Here is a 10,421-nt window from a genome sequence, read left to right on the forward strand (position 1 = left end):
TCTGGTACTTCCTCGCCTGGTGCTAGCGGCGATGCCGCTACGCCAGGTTCCGGCTCGGTCTCTCGTTCGCGGGAGATCCCGAGTGTACGCTCTCCCTCGGGAGACCGTGCAGCCAAAGTTTCGGCGCCAGAGTTCGCTCGGCGCCAAGACCACGGCACGGAGCAGGAAGGCTGGCGAGAACCGCTCAGGTGACTCTGCCAGGCCAGCGGCCGCTCTCGCAGCGACCAGCTGGTAACGGGTTTTGTTATTCCCCCTAAGAAGACTCCTTCGGGAACTTCGAAGGGCTCGTCACATTCCGGTGTGACGGGGGGGTTCTTCTGCTGGTCCTCCTGTTCCTTCGGGAACAGGGGCCCGTCTCCCCTTCTGAGAAGAAGAAGAAGACGGGGACCAAGGGTGTGCTGGCTACCGCTGGTACACCCTCGCCTGGTCTTGGCAGCTCTGCTGCTAAGCCAGGTACCGGCTCGGTTTCTCGTCCGCGAGAAGTTCCGAGTGTACGATCTCCTTCGGGTGACCGTGCAGCCAAAGTTAAGACGCCTCCTGAGTTCGCTCAGCGTCATGACCGAGGCACGGAGCAGAAGACTGTCGAGAGCCGCTCAGGTGACTCTCGCCAGGCCAGCGGCCGCTCTCGCAGCGACCAGCCGGTACTCGGGTGGACGTGACGGTCTCTGACCGGCCACGGGTTGAGGCTGGGAAGAGGTCCCCCAGGGTCCCCTCGACCGACGGTACCAGCCTCGGCTGGTACCAGCGGTTTTGAACGTGCCGCGAGGACGCTCACGGTCTCACGGCGAAAGCGAGCTCTGCAGGTCACCTGACCGCCGCTCCCACAGGGGACCGGGCGGCGGATACGGTGACCAGCAGCAGCTCGTCTGACGCACGGGACCGGGGTCGACGTGCTCAGTCGAGCCGCTCGCCACAGGTGAGCGGCACGGCCAGGCCTGCAGATCGATCCCCACCGCGCGGGTTGGTGATCGGCTGCAGCCCCCCACGTACGCTGGTCCTGCCAGCGAGCGGGGGGGGGCATGTCCTTCCCATACCTTCAAACCCTCGGGTACACCGGGAAGAGCGAGGTAGCTAGGATGATCGTGAGAGGGCGCCGCTCACGATCGTCACGACGCCGCAGTCACGTTGGTCTTAGACCAACCCAGGACGTACGCCAAGTGATTGGCGCCGTTCGGGGGGGAGGGGGTAGCTCAGTTCTGTCTGATACCTTCAACTTCCTCGGCTATACGCCAGGAAGCGAGCTAGGTATATAGGAGTGATCGTGAGAGATGCGCCGCTCACGATCCGTCACGACGCCGCACGTGCCAGGTTGGTCTTAGGACCAACCAGGACGTACGCGCAAAGTGATTGAGGCAAACCGTCAGGGAGTCTGTTGCGTCCTTCTTCTGACTGGTAGGAGGGTACGGAGTCTCTGGGACGCTGCAGGTCTTGTTGGATGGAGGCAACCGAGGGATCTGTTGTGGTCCTTCTTCTGAGGGGAGGTCCTGGGAGCTGCTATTGTTGGAGGGACTCGGTCCTACTCCTCAAGACGCTGTAACTTCCGAGATTCAGAGTAACTTACCCAGGTTTATTGCACTGATTCGTCAGCACAACGACCGGGGGGAAGGATGCCGCTCCCACCAGCAGAGCCCATGTCTCTGCTCGAGTCGTTTTGGGGCCCGAGAGGGAACCCAAAACCGACGGTTGGGTATGCCGCGATCGGAGCTTACGATTCTGTCTTGAACCAGAGTCTCTCGTCTCCGGAGGAAGAAGGCTCTCTCAGTTCTGGCCGGTCGATCAAGCTACTTCCACCTCCTCTACTGAACAGCGGCAGCGGCGTTTCTACGGTCTTCGGACACCGTATTTAAATACTCCTTCGGTCCTCCTGAGAGGTTTCGACCTCGACGAGGACTGGAATGAGTCGGAGGACGGTATCGGCTCTCTCCTGTCAGGTGTCGATCAGCCCCACCCAGACGACGTTCACAGTGGCGGCAGACCCTTACCTACAGTGAGAGTTCGTAACCCTCCTCGGGAAAAACGTTTTCTCCTGACGATACGTTTTCCCAGACTCTGAGAGGCCATCGCCGCAAGGCGATGGCTGCTCCTACTCTTCTCCAACTGCTAGTTCCACTGGGAAGGCGAGCGAGTATCCAATTCCTCCCCATTCCCTCTCTCCTTACGGCTACGTGGGAAAGGGAAGGATCCTACAGAGATTTCTCTGTAGGATCCCACGTTGGGGACTGCGCTACCAGGGGGACCTTCGGGTCCTACCTGACGTAAGCCCCGGTGTCGTTGAGGAGGGATCCTGCCCCATTCTCGATTTCTACGGGAATCGAGAGGACCACCAGCCGATATCGTTTGACGAATTCGGTGGGGGGGTTTCGCAGACTGCTTAGAATTCTACGGAATTTCTAGCGCATTCAGAGTGTTTAGAGTTTCTTACGATCTCCAAACACTTAGGCGAGACCACGGTCCAAAGTGAGCGAGACGAGAATCCCCGATATGTTACACGAAATAATCGGGAACCTCGCCTCCATGCTCGAATTCCTGGAATTTCTAGCATTAGGAAGAAGACTGCTGCTGAAAGAAGACTATTCTCACAGTAGGCGACCAAACCTGGAATAGAGAAGAACGGACGGGAATATCCAGTTTGGCTGGAACTATCGTCTTAGTATTCTGTTCACCATTGAAGCTTTCCTTCGAGGAAGACTTCTCCTTCACTCTCTTTAATAGAGAACGAAGGTGGTCGATCTCCAATCCTATTTTGTTTTCTTGAAGGAAAGAATTTAGGATGGAGATCGTTGTTCAGAATCCTACAAATATACTACGTATATTAACCTCGCGACATGATTCTGCTAAGCAGTTGAATGGTCCGAGGGGTGGTAGGCGCATATCCTGGGTTATTCTACGGATTGCGACTTAGACGAAAAGTATTCTAATTGAACTGCAACCCGGGTTGCCTGCAACCTCCCAGGAGTTTCCAGTTTCAATTTTATATACTTATGGTGTTGTCACAACAACCACCATTTTAGCTTTTATATTTACCGAAATTCGTTTCGCTTAAATATAATTGCTCGAGCATATCTTTTTATGCTCGGTGGTTCAGCCGAACGCATTCCTTCGTGGAAAGGATTACTTGGCAACTCAGGATGACGAGTCAGCGACAGCTACTGCGTATTGAATTGCCCTCCCGAGGCATTTCAGTATCAGCTGCCGCTTTGAGATAGACGGTTGTTTATGTCTTTCTCACCTGCTTTGATTGAATAACAACCGTATCTCTGCCCAACAATCACGGACTTAAGTCTCTGATTAACGGGGATTCTCGCATACATGAATGACCATCTACTGCTGAGAAACGCTAGTATTCATCGTCTTCGGTATTGCGAGAATTTTAAAACAGAGATATCTATTCGACTCTCATCTTTCTGTTTACCGCACGGTAACAGAATTCTGTAATAGTCCTCTTGCTGCATCGTATCCCCGATAATGCGAATGATTTTTGCGGAATCTGAGTTTGTCCTCAAAATATCTTGTATTCGGAGGTGTACAATTGTTTCATTGTTCACCCCGGATTAGCAGATGTATTGAAAGACATCGCCTACTCCCACACCTGCCAGCTATACTTCCAAACGTTCAGCCCATGAGAAAGCAGTTCTTCAAGCGGCTCTCCCCTGTGTTTCATTACTGAAGAACGCCCCCGCTTTCATTGCACAAGGACAGCAATGAAATGGCGGTTAGCGTTTTCAGTCATTTGTAAGCACAGGTTTAGAATCTTGAGATTCCTTCTCTCGATTCAGCTGGAAGACGTAGGTTGCATTCATTGCCTACCTTCGTCTTCAACGTCACATAGTGTTGTTTCTCCTTAAGCTGAGATTCAAACGTCTATGAGATTTTTCTTGCCATCAGGGACCTCGGTCTTTTGAAGGCAATTGACTTTCGCCTTTTGAGCTTATGCATTAAGAGAATCATCGCCGCGCCGTCCGGCATCGGTGACTAACAAATATTTTATTTGTGTTTGGTCTCTCAGCATAACTCTTTAAAGGGCGAAGGTCACGTGACTTACCCGGATGCTTGGACAACTTGCCTCTACTGATTCCGAAGTTCGAACCAGTCAGTCGGCAGCTGTCAGAGCGTCCGAGTCAGTTACGAACTATGCTGTGGGACTTAGTTCGGTTGTTCCAGAGCAATCATTACTTCGTCTTAATAGCTTGTCAGTATGAGTACTGACATAACCAAAGTCGAGAAGAGGGATAGGTCATACGACTATTCCCTTCTTTTCGTCTTAGGTAACTGCATGACTTCTCTTGAGAAGTCAAGCACAAAGGGATGGGGATTTGTGACGCTCGATTTCGTACCGATCTTCGTAGCGAAGACTCAGAACCCTTCGGTAACTGACGATTGGTTCGAGTCCTTCACAATACCCTCCCTAATGGACGTCACCGCCTCCGATACGAAGGCTATGCTGCTTTGTCCTGTGAAGGTGCGCGGAGCTGTCTGAAGAAACTCGACACCAGGATGAGTGTGGACGCCTCTTCATCATTCTCTCGCGTTCCGCAAGAACTTCTCCGTGGCGCAGGTAATGAAGGCAGGCGCCTGGTCCAACCGGACCGCATGCACCTCCTTCTACCTTCAGGATATTGCCCACAGTTCCTTGGATTTTTTTCCTTGGGAACCGTGGTGGTTGCTCAACACGTTGTGTAGTTAACCCAGACCCTCGCAGGCTGAACAGCATCGAGTCCTGGTGTGACCGTAAGAATGGATGAGGAATGAGAGTGTGACTGGCTCCTCTTCCCATCTTTTTCTTCCCTCTACCTTTGGGTAGAGGGACACGGTCGTCACCCTGCTGGGTAAGGGACGAGATGCAGGTGAGCTACTCAATAGAGCACCATCCTATCCTTTCAGTAGGGATAGGAGTAAATATCCACCACTTCCTCCAACAAGGGGGAGGAAGTGGATGCCAAATTGAGACAAACCCATCATTTTATGATTGTCTCTTGCAAACAGGAACAAGTTCTTGCTTGCTGGTACGAAGAGATAACGCTTGCCTCTCTCTTAGTACTTGGCCCAGAGGTCTGACCATTGGATCCTGCGGTGCACACCCCGATCAATCGGACAGAGGTTTGGATCCCTCCCTTGCTCTTACGACCAGGGAGGCACTCCAGGGTTGGACGAACACCAGTCTGTTCACCAAAAAGACCTCAGATTCTCCCACCAAGAAGTGAGTCTTCCCCTATTGTTAAAGGACCGAGGGTTTGTATTACGTATCGGAACAAATGACAATTTGTCAAGAAAATTGCATTTTTCCTAACTATACAAACCTGAGGTCCTTTACATATAGTCCCACCTCATGCCACCCCTCACTCTGCAAACTTTTTGCATGGGCCTAAAGCAAAAGTGATTCTTCACCTCTCGGGCGCGCGGCGCGCGCGCACGATCGGACAAGCAGTTAACTACCGTTCTCCCCTTGTTCGAAGCTTACGACCGTCCCAGCTGCCGCTAGTTACTTCCTCCTATTGTTAAATGGACCTCAGGTTTGTATAGTTAGGAAAAATGCAATTTTCGACAAATTGTCATATTTAACTCTGATAAATTTGAATCAATAAATTATGGAGACAGAGAAGGAAAGCTATATGCATATAGGGGACCTAATAATGAGACTATCACAAATAAGGAAGCAGTTAAAGACCTTGGTGTGATGATGAATAGGAACATGTTATGCAATGATCAAATAGCAATTCTATTGGCAAAATGTAAAGCAAAAATGTGAATGTTGTTACGGCACTTCAAAACAAGAAAAGCTGAACACATGAATATGCTTTATAAAACATATGTTCGTAGTCCACTTGAATATTGCAATATGATATGGTACCCACACTATCAAAAGGATATTGCACAAATAGTGTGTGTACAAAGGTCCTTTACAGCTAGAATAGAAGAAGTTAAGGATCTAGACTACTGGGAAAGACTACAATCCTTAAAATTATATAGTCTAGAAAGGAGAAGAGAATGCTACATGATAATTCAGGCATGGAAACAGATAGAAGGAATAGCCGAAAACATCATGGAGCTAAAAATATCAGAAAGAGCAAGCAGAGGTAGATTAATAGTGCCCAAAACTATACCGGAAAAAATAAGGAAAGCACACAGGACATTAATCCACTACGCACCAGCATCGATAATGCAGCGTCTATTCAATGCGTTGCCAGCTCATCTGAGGAATATATCAGGAGTGAGCGTAGATGTGTCTAAGAATAAGCTCGACAAATATCTAAACTGCATCCCAGACCATCCAAGATTGGAAGATGCAAAATATACCGGAAGATGTTCTAGCAACTCTGGTAGACATTAAAGGTGCCTCACACTGAGGGACCTGGGGCAACCTGAACAAGATGTAAGGTCTGTAAGGTAAGGTCTCTCTCTCTGAATTTGTGCATGTTTAGGGTCCACGATGATGTATGAGCAAGCAGTTAGAGATAAGGAAGTATTTGGTGTAAGTAACTGGAAAATTACAAGAAATTAATACTTTTTTATCAGTATAGTAGAATCTCCTGCCATTCTATTATCATGTTACTTTTCGTTGATATCTTTTGTGATATGATTTTATAAGATTAGTTTTCAGAGAAAGATTTATGTAGGACATAGCACTTTTACTGTCCAGCATAACTTTATGGAGGGTATTTTTAGTTTGTAGCTCTCAAAAAACTGTGTTCGAAGTCACAAAAGCTAGAGTCCAGAAAATGTACGGTTTGTCAGTTTGCCAAACCACTTTTAAAGCAACTGTAGTGTTTCAAGTTATTAAATAACATGCACATTAACTTTTCTTCCAGAGGAGCACAGCAATATTTAATGTGGTATTTTATGGTTTTAGGAACCTTTCAGTTTTCCTTGATGAAAATGAATGTACATACATATAGGGTAAATTTTTGTGTGGAAATTCCCATAACAAATTTGCTCCGAAGTGATCGAAGTGGGTTCAATCCAACAAAGTTTTTAAGTTTGACTTATGGATTTTATTTTTAGCATTTTAAAGTGTATTTATAGTAGAGTAACAAGACAAGTAAATGAGATTTTTAGACTTATAGGCTCTTTTAGAGATTTTTTTTTGTTAAATGAATGGCAGAAATTGAAGAAGGTAAGGAAGGGGGTGAAAGGGAAAAGCAGGAACCAGTATGACTGCTTACAGTGTATCCTGTTTGCCATGCAAGAAACATTGTAACTGATAAAGTGCGACTTATGTGATGTACAATAAGTAGCTTGGAAGGTTATTTATAACAGCCATTACCTTTGGTGTCCTTTCAACTGCAGCTGTCAAATTCTTTATTATCTCCCCAGTTGTTTCTGCACCCCTCTTTTATGAAGAAATCCTTTTTGTCATTCATTTGTCTGCTGGAAATACTTTAATAACAATTTTAGATGAGATGATTCTTCAATGTAAAGTCCAAAGGAGATAACTCATGGATATTCTAAAGGTTTAGTAAAGAAAACTCTTTATCTGTGATGTTTTTGTCTGATGGGTAGATGTCATGTTGTTTTATTTCTAAAGATATGAATAGATGAGGATAGTAAGAAGAGGAGCTATTCTGGAGAGCGTTTTTGTTAGAATGAATTGAAGGACAATAGAACTGAAAAATGAAAAGAGGGGATAAACAAAGGGAAGTAAAGAAATGCTTAAATACTTAGTGGGTGATTCAGAAATATTAATGAGACAGAGAGGTTTGATGCAAGTGTGAGAAAGATCTTAATGGAAAAGGGTTGCTAAATACATACATGTAAAGGTAAAGCTAAAAGAAGCTTAGGAAAAAAAAAGGGGGTTGAAAGGGAGACTGTTTGAAGTGGGATATGGTACATGAGACAAGAAAGTCTGAGGATGGGAGGGTGAAATGGAGTGAGTGGAATGGGAAATGAGTAAGGGGATGAGCAATATTCTTTTGGAGGTGATAGCAAAAATGGCACCCAAGGAGAGAGAGAGAGAGAGAGAGAGAGAGAGAGAGAACACTATCAGTCAGATAGATTCATTTATTTAGATTACTAATGTGGAGAGAGAGAGAGAGAGAGAGAGAGAGAGTTACAAGGAGCTACTAGGATTAGGATGTCTCAAAGACTTATTAGTCCATCCGAGGAGACATCGTGTGCTCACTTATCTCTAGGAGCAGGTTCCACTGTTCATTTTGTCTAGCTTTCATTTGAACTCTTCCACACTGTTGCTGTTTATGACTTCTGGTGGCAGTTTATTCCGTGTGTCACATATCTTGTATGTAAACAAGTTCCCACAGTGGGATGTGTTGTATCTCTTCAGTTCTAGTTTCCATCCATTATTCTTGTCTGGTTTTTGTTTAACGTAAATAAGTTACTGTCTTCTTTTGTTATACGTATATGCCTTTCAGTATTTTACTATCCCTTGACCATGTCAGCAGGTAAACAATTCAAGTTTCTGGTTCAGGGAGATTTAATCGAATAAGGGTTTATTTGTAATATTTGTTTTTCTCCTGCCTGTGTATATTAATTTGCCTTGTTATTCATTACTTCCATCATCATTTTACCATAATATCCTGGACTGGATGTGCTAGTGTGATAAAACTATGAAATGGAACCTGAGAAGAAATCCAGGGCACAAATACAAAGGAAAAGTAACGAATTTATAAACGAACTATCCAATAAGTATATGCTTAACTTAAAACTTTCTAGTAGTACTGTAAATAAAATAATGTTGATATTTAAATTAAATGTTTTTAATTCATGTCTGTTAGTATTATATGTTCTTATTAGTTTTTGAATGTTTTATTTTTTGTGTTGTGACTTTGGTACATTTCATAGCCAAACTAGGCATATAAAAAAAAAACAATTTAAGTGAATTGTCAGCGCTCCTCTCCTTTAGTTATTGAATTTTTCTATTTTCCTTCTACGTATACTGTTGTTGTTCGTCTCTTCGAACGTTCTTTCCCGCGTAGATCACAAATTACGTTTTTTTTTTTTTTTTTTTTTTTTTTCAGTGTCTGCCTTGACTATCCTTTAACATCTTACAGTACATAACCTTCATTTGACCCAGGGTACGAAAGATTATATTTTTTAGAGAGATGTTCGAGCGAATTTACGGTCGTAGATGAATTGTTATCCGTAGCGCAGCTCCATTAGTATCGGACGCCTGAAAAAAAGATATACTTATAATTTCACATCGAAGCCAAAAGTGATTGTCTGTTTCATATTTGCGAGATTGGACGTGGGGCAACGTTACATAACTGCCTGACATTTAATCTGTGCGATTATATCTTCTCCAAGAGATGATTACACGTTGCTTCGCGTAAGGATAGGCCGGACTGGCACCAGAGCACAGGGGTTGGGATGCTAGACGCATATGAAAGCACAGGGAGTGGGGGGATGAGATGAGGTTGAAGTACACAGTAAGTGAACTAGGTAACTCTCTAGTACTGTGAAGTACTGTATTAGAAAAGGAATGCCATAATTGGACTCAGTATGATAGCTTCCATTATATTTCACAGTGTGTTAATTGAGTAACTGTTTTGTTTTCATTGTATTGATGAAAATGTGCATTATGGTCGGATTGATAGTTTTGCGATAATGTTAAATGAAGGTAATTTTTTTTCACTGAATTGGTGAAACCGCAAAAGATTCCTGTGGTTTTAAGATGTATTATCAGGCTAAAATTTTATCATCATTACTCATGTGTAATTGTTTGCCTCATTTTTAAATTTTTTTATTAACTTCTACAAAAGTAAAAATAAAAAATAAAAAATAAATTAGAAAAAATTTGACGTTAATGTTATGCGAAAGAATTGCCTTTGTTGACTAACAGAATACAGAATGCTCGAGAGAGAGAGAGAGAGAGAGAGAAGAGAGACGAGAGAGAGAGAGAGAGAGAGAGAGAGAGAGAGAGAGAGAGAGAGAGAGAGAGAGAGAGAGAGATCTACCAAGGTGTGTCGTCAGGAAGACGTTTTTGGGTAAAACGAGACTATTTCTTGCACGCAAGTGGATGCCATATATATGGCCTTTTTTTTTTTTTTTTTTTTTTTGCCCCATATGGCTGTCGTTTAGCATAGCTGATGATGCCGCCGCCTCCTCCTCCTCCTCTCCTCCTCCTCCTCCTCCATCCTCCTCCTCTCCTCCTCCTCCTCTCATCGTAGCCATGTCAGGGTAAGATCCAGTGTGTTAAGGTTCGTGGTGCGCCAGTGTGTTTTATCCGTAGAGAATAGTTTCTGATTATAGAGAGAGAGAGAGAGAGAGAGAGAGAGAGAGAGAGAGAGAGAGAATTTTGTTTGGAAGATTGTATTTTCAAGTCAGTGACCCCTTTAGCTTTGTTTAATAGAATAGGGTTCATCTTATGAATAATAATAATAATAATAATAATAATAATAATAATAATAATAATAATAATAATAATAATAATAATAAAAATTAAGCCTAGGCTTTTACTACATGCTTCATGA

General features: G+C 44.6%; 1 pseudogene; it reads right to left on the reverse strand.

The window, feature by feature from the left end:
* LOC135225100 (protein NEDD1-like) overlaps window positions 1–10,122 on the reverse strand; it is a 58,081-nt pseudogene extending 47,959 nt beyond the window's left edge.
* Between the last annotated feature and the right edge of the window lie 299 nt (window positions 10,123–10,421).

Source organism: Macrobrachium nipponense, chromosome 12 (assembly GCF_015104395.2).
Source record: "Macrobrachium nipponense isolate FS-2020 chromosome 12, ASM1510439v2, whole genome shotgun sequence".
Taxonomy (NCBI): domain Eukaryota; kingdom Metazoa; phylum Arthropoda; class Malacostraca; order Decapoda; family Palaemonidae; genus Macrobrachium; species Macrobrachium nipponense.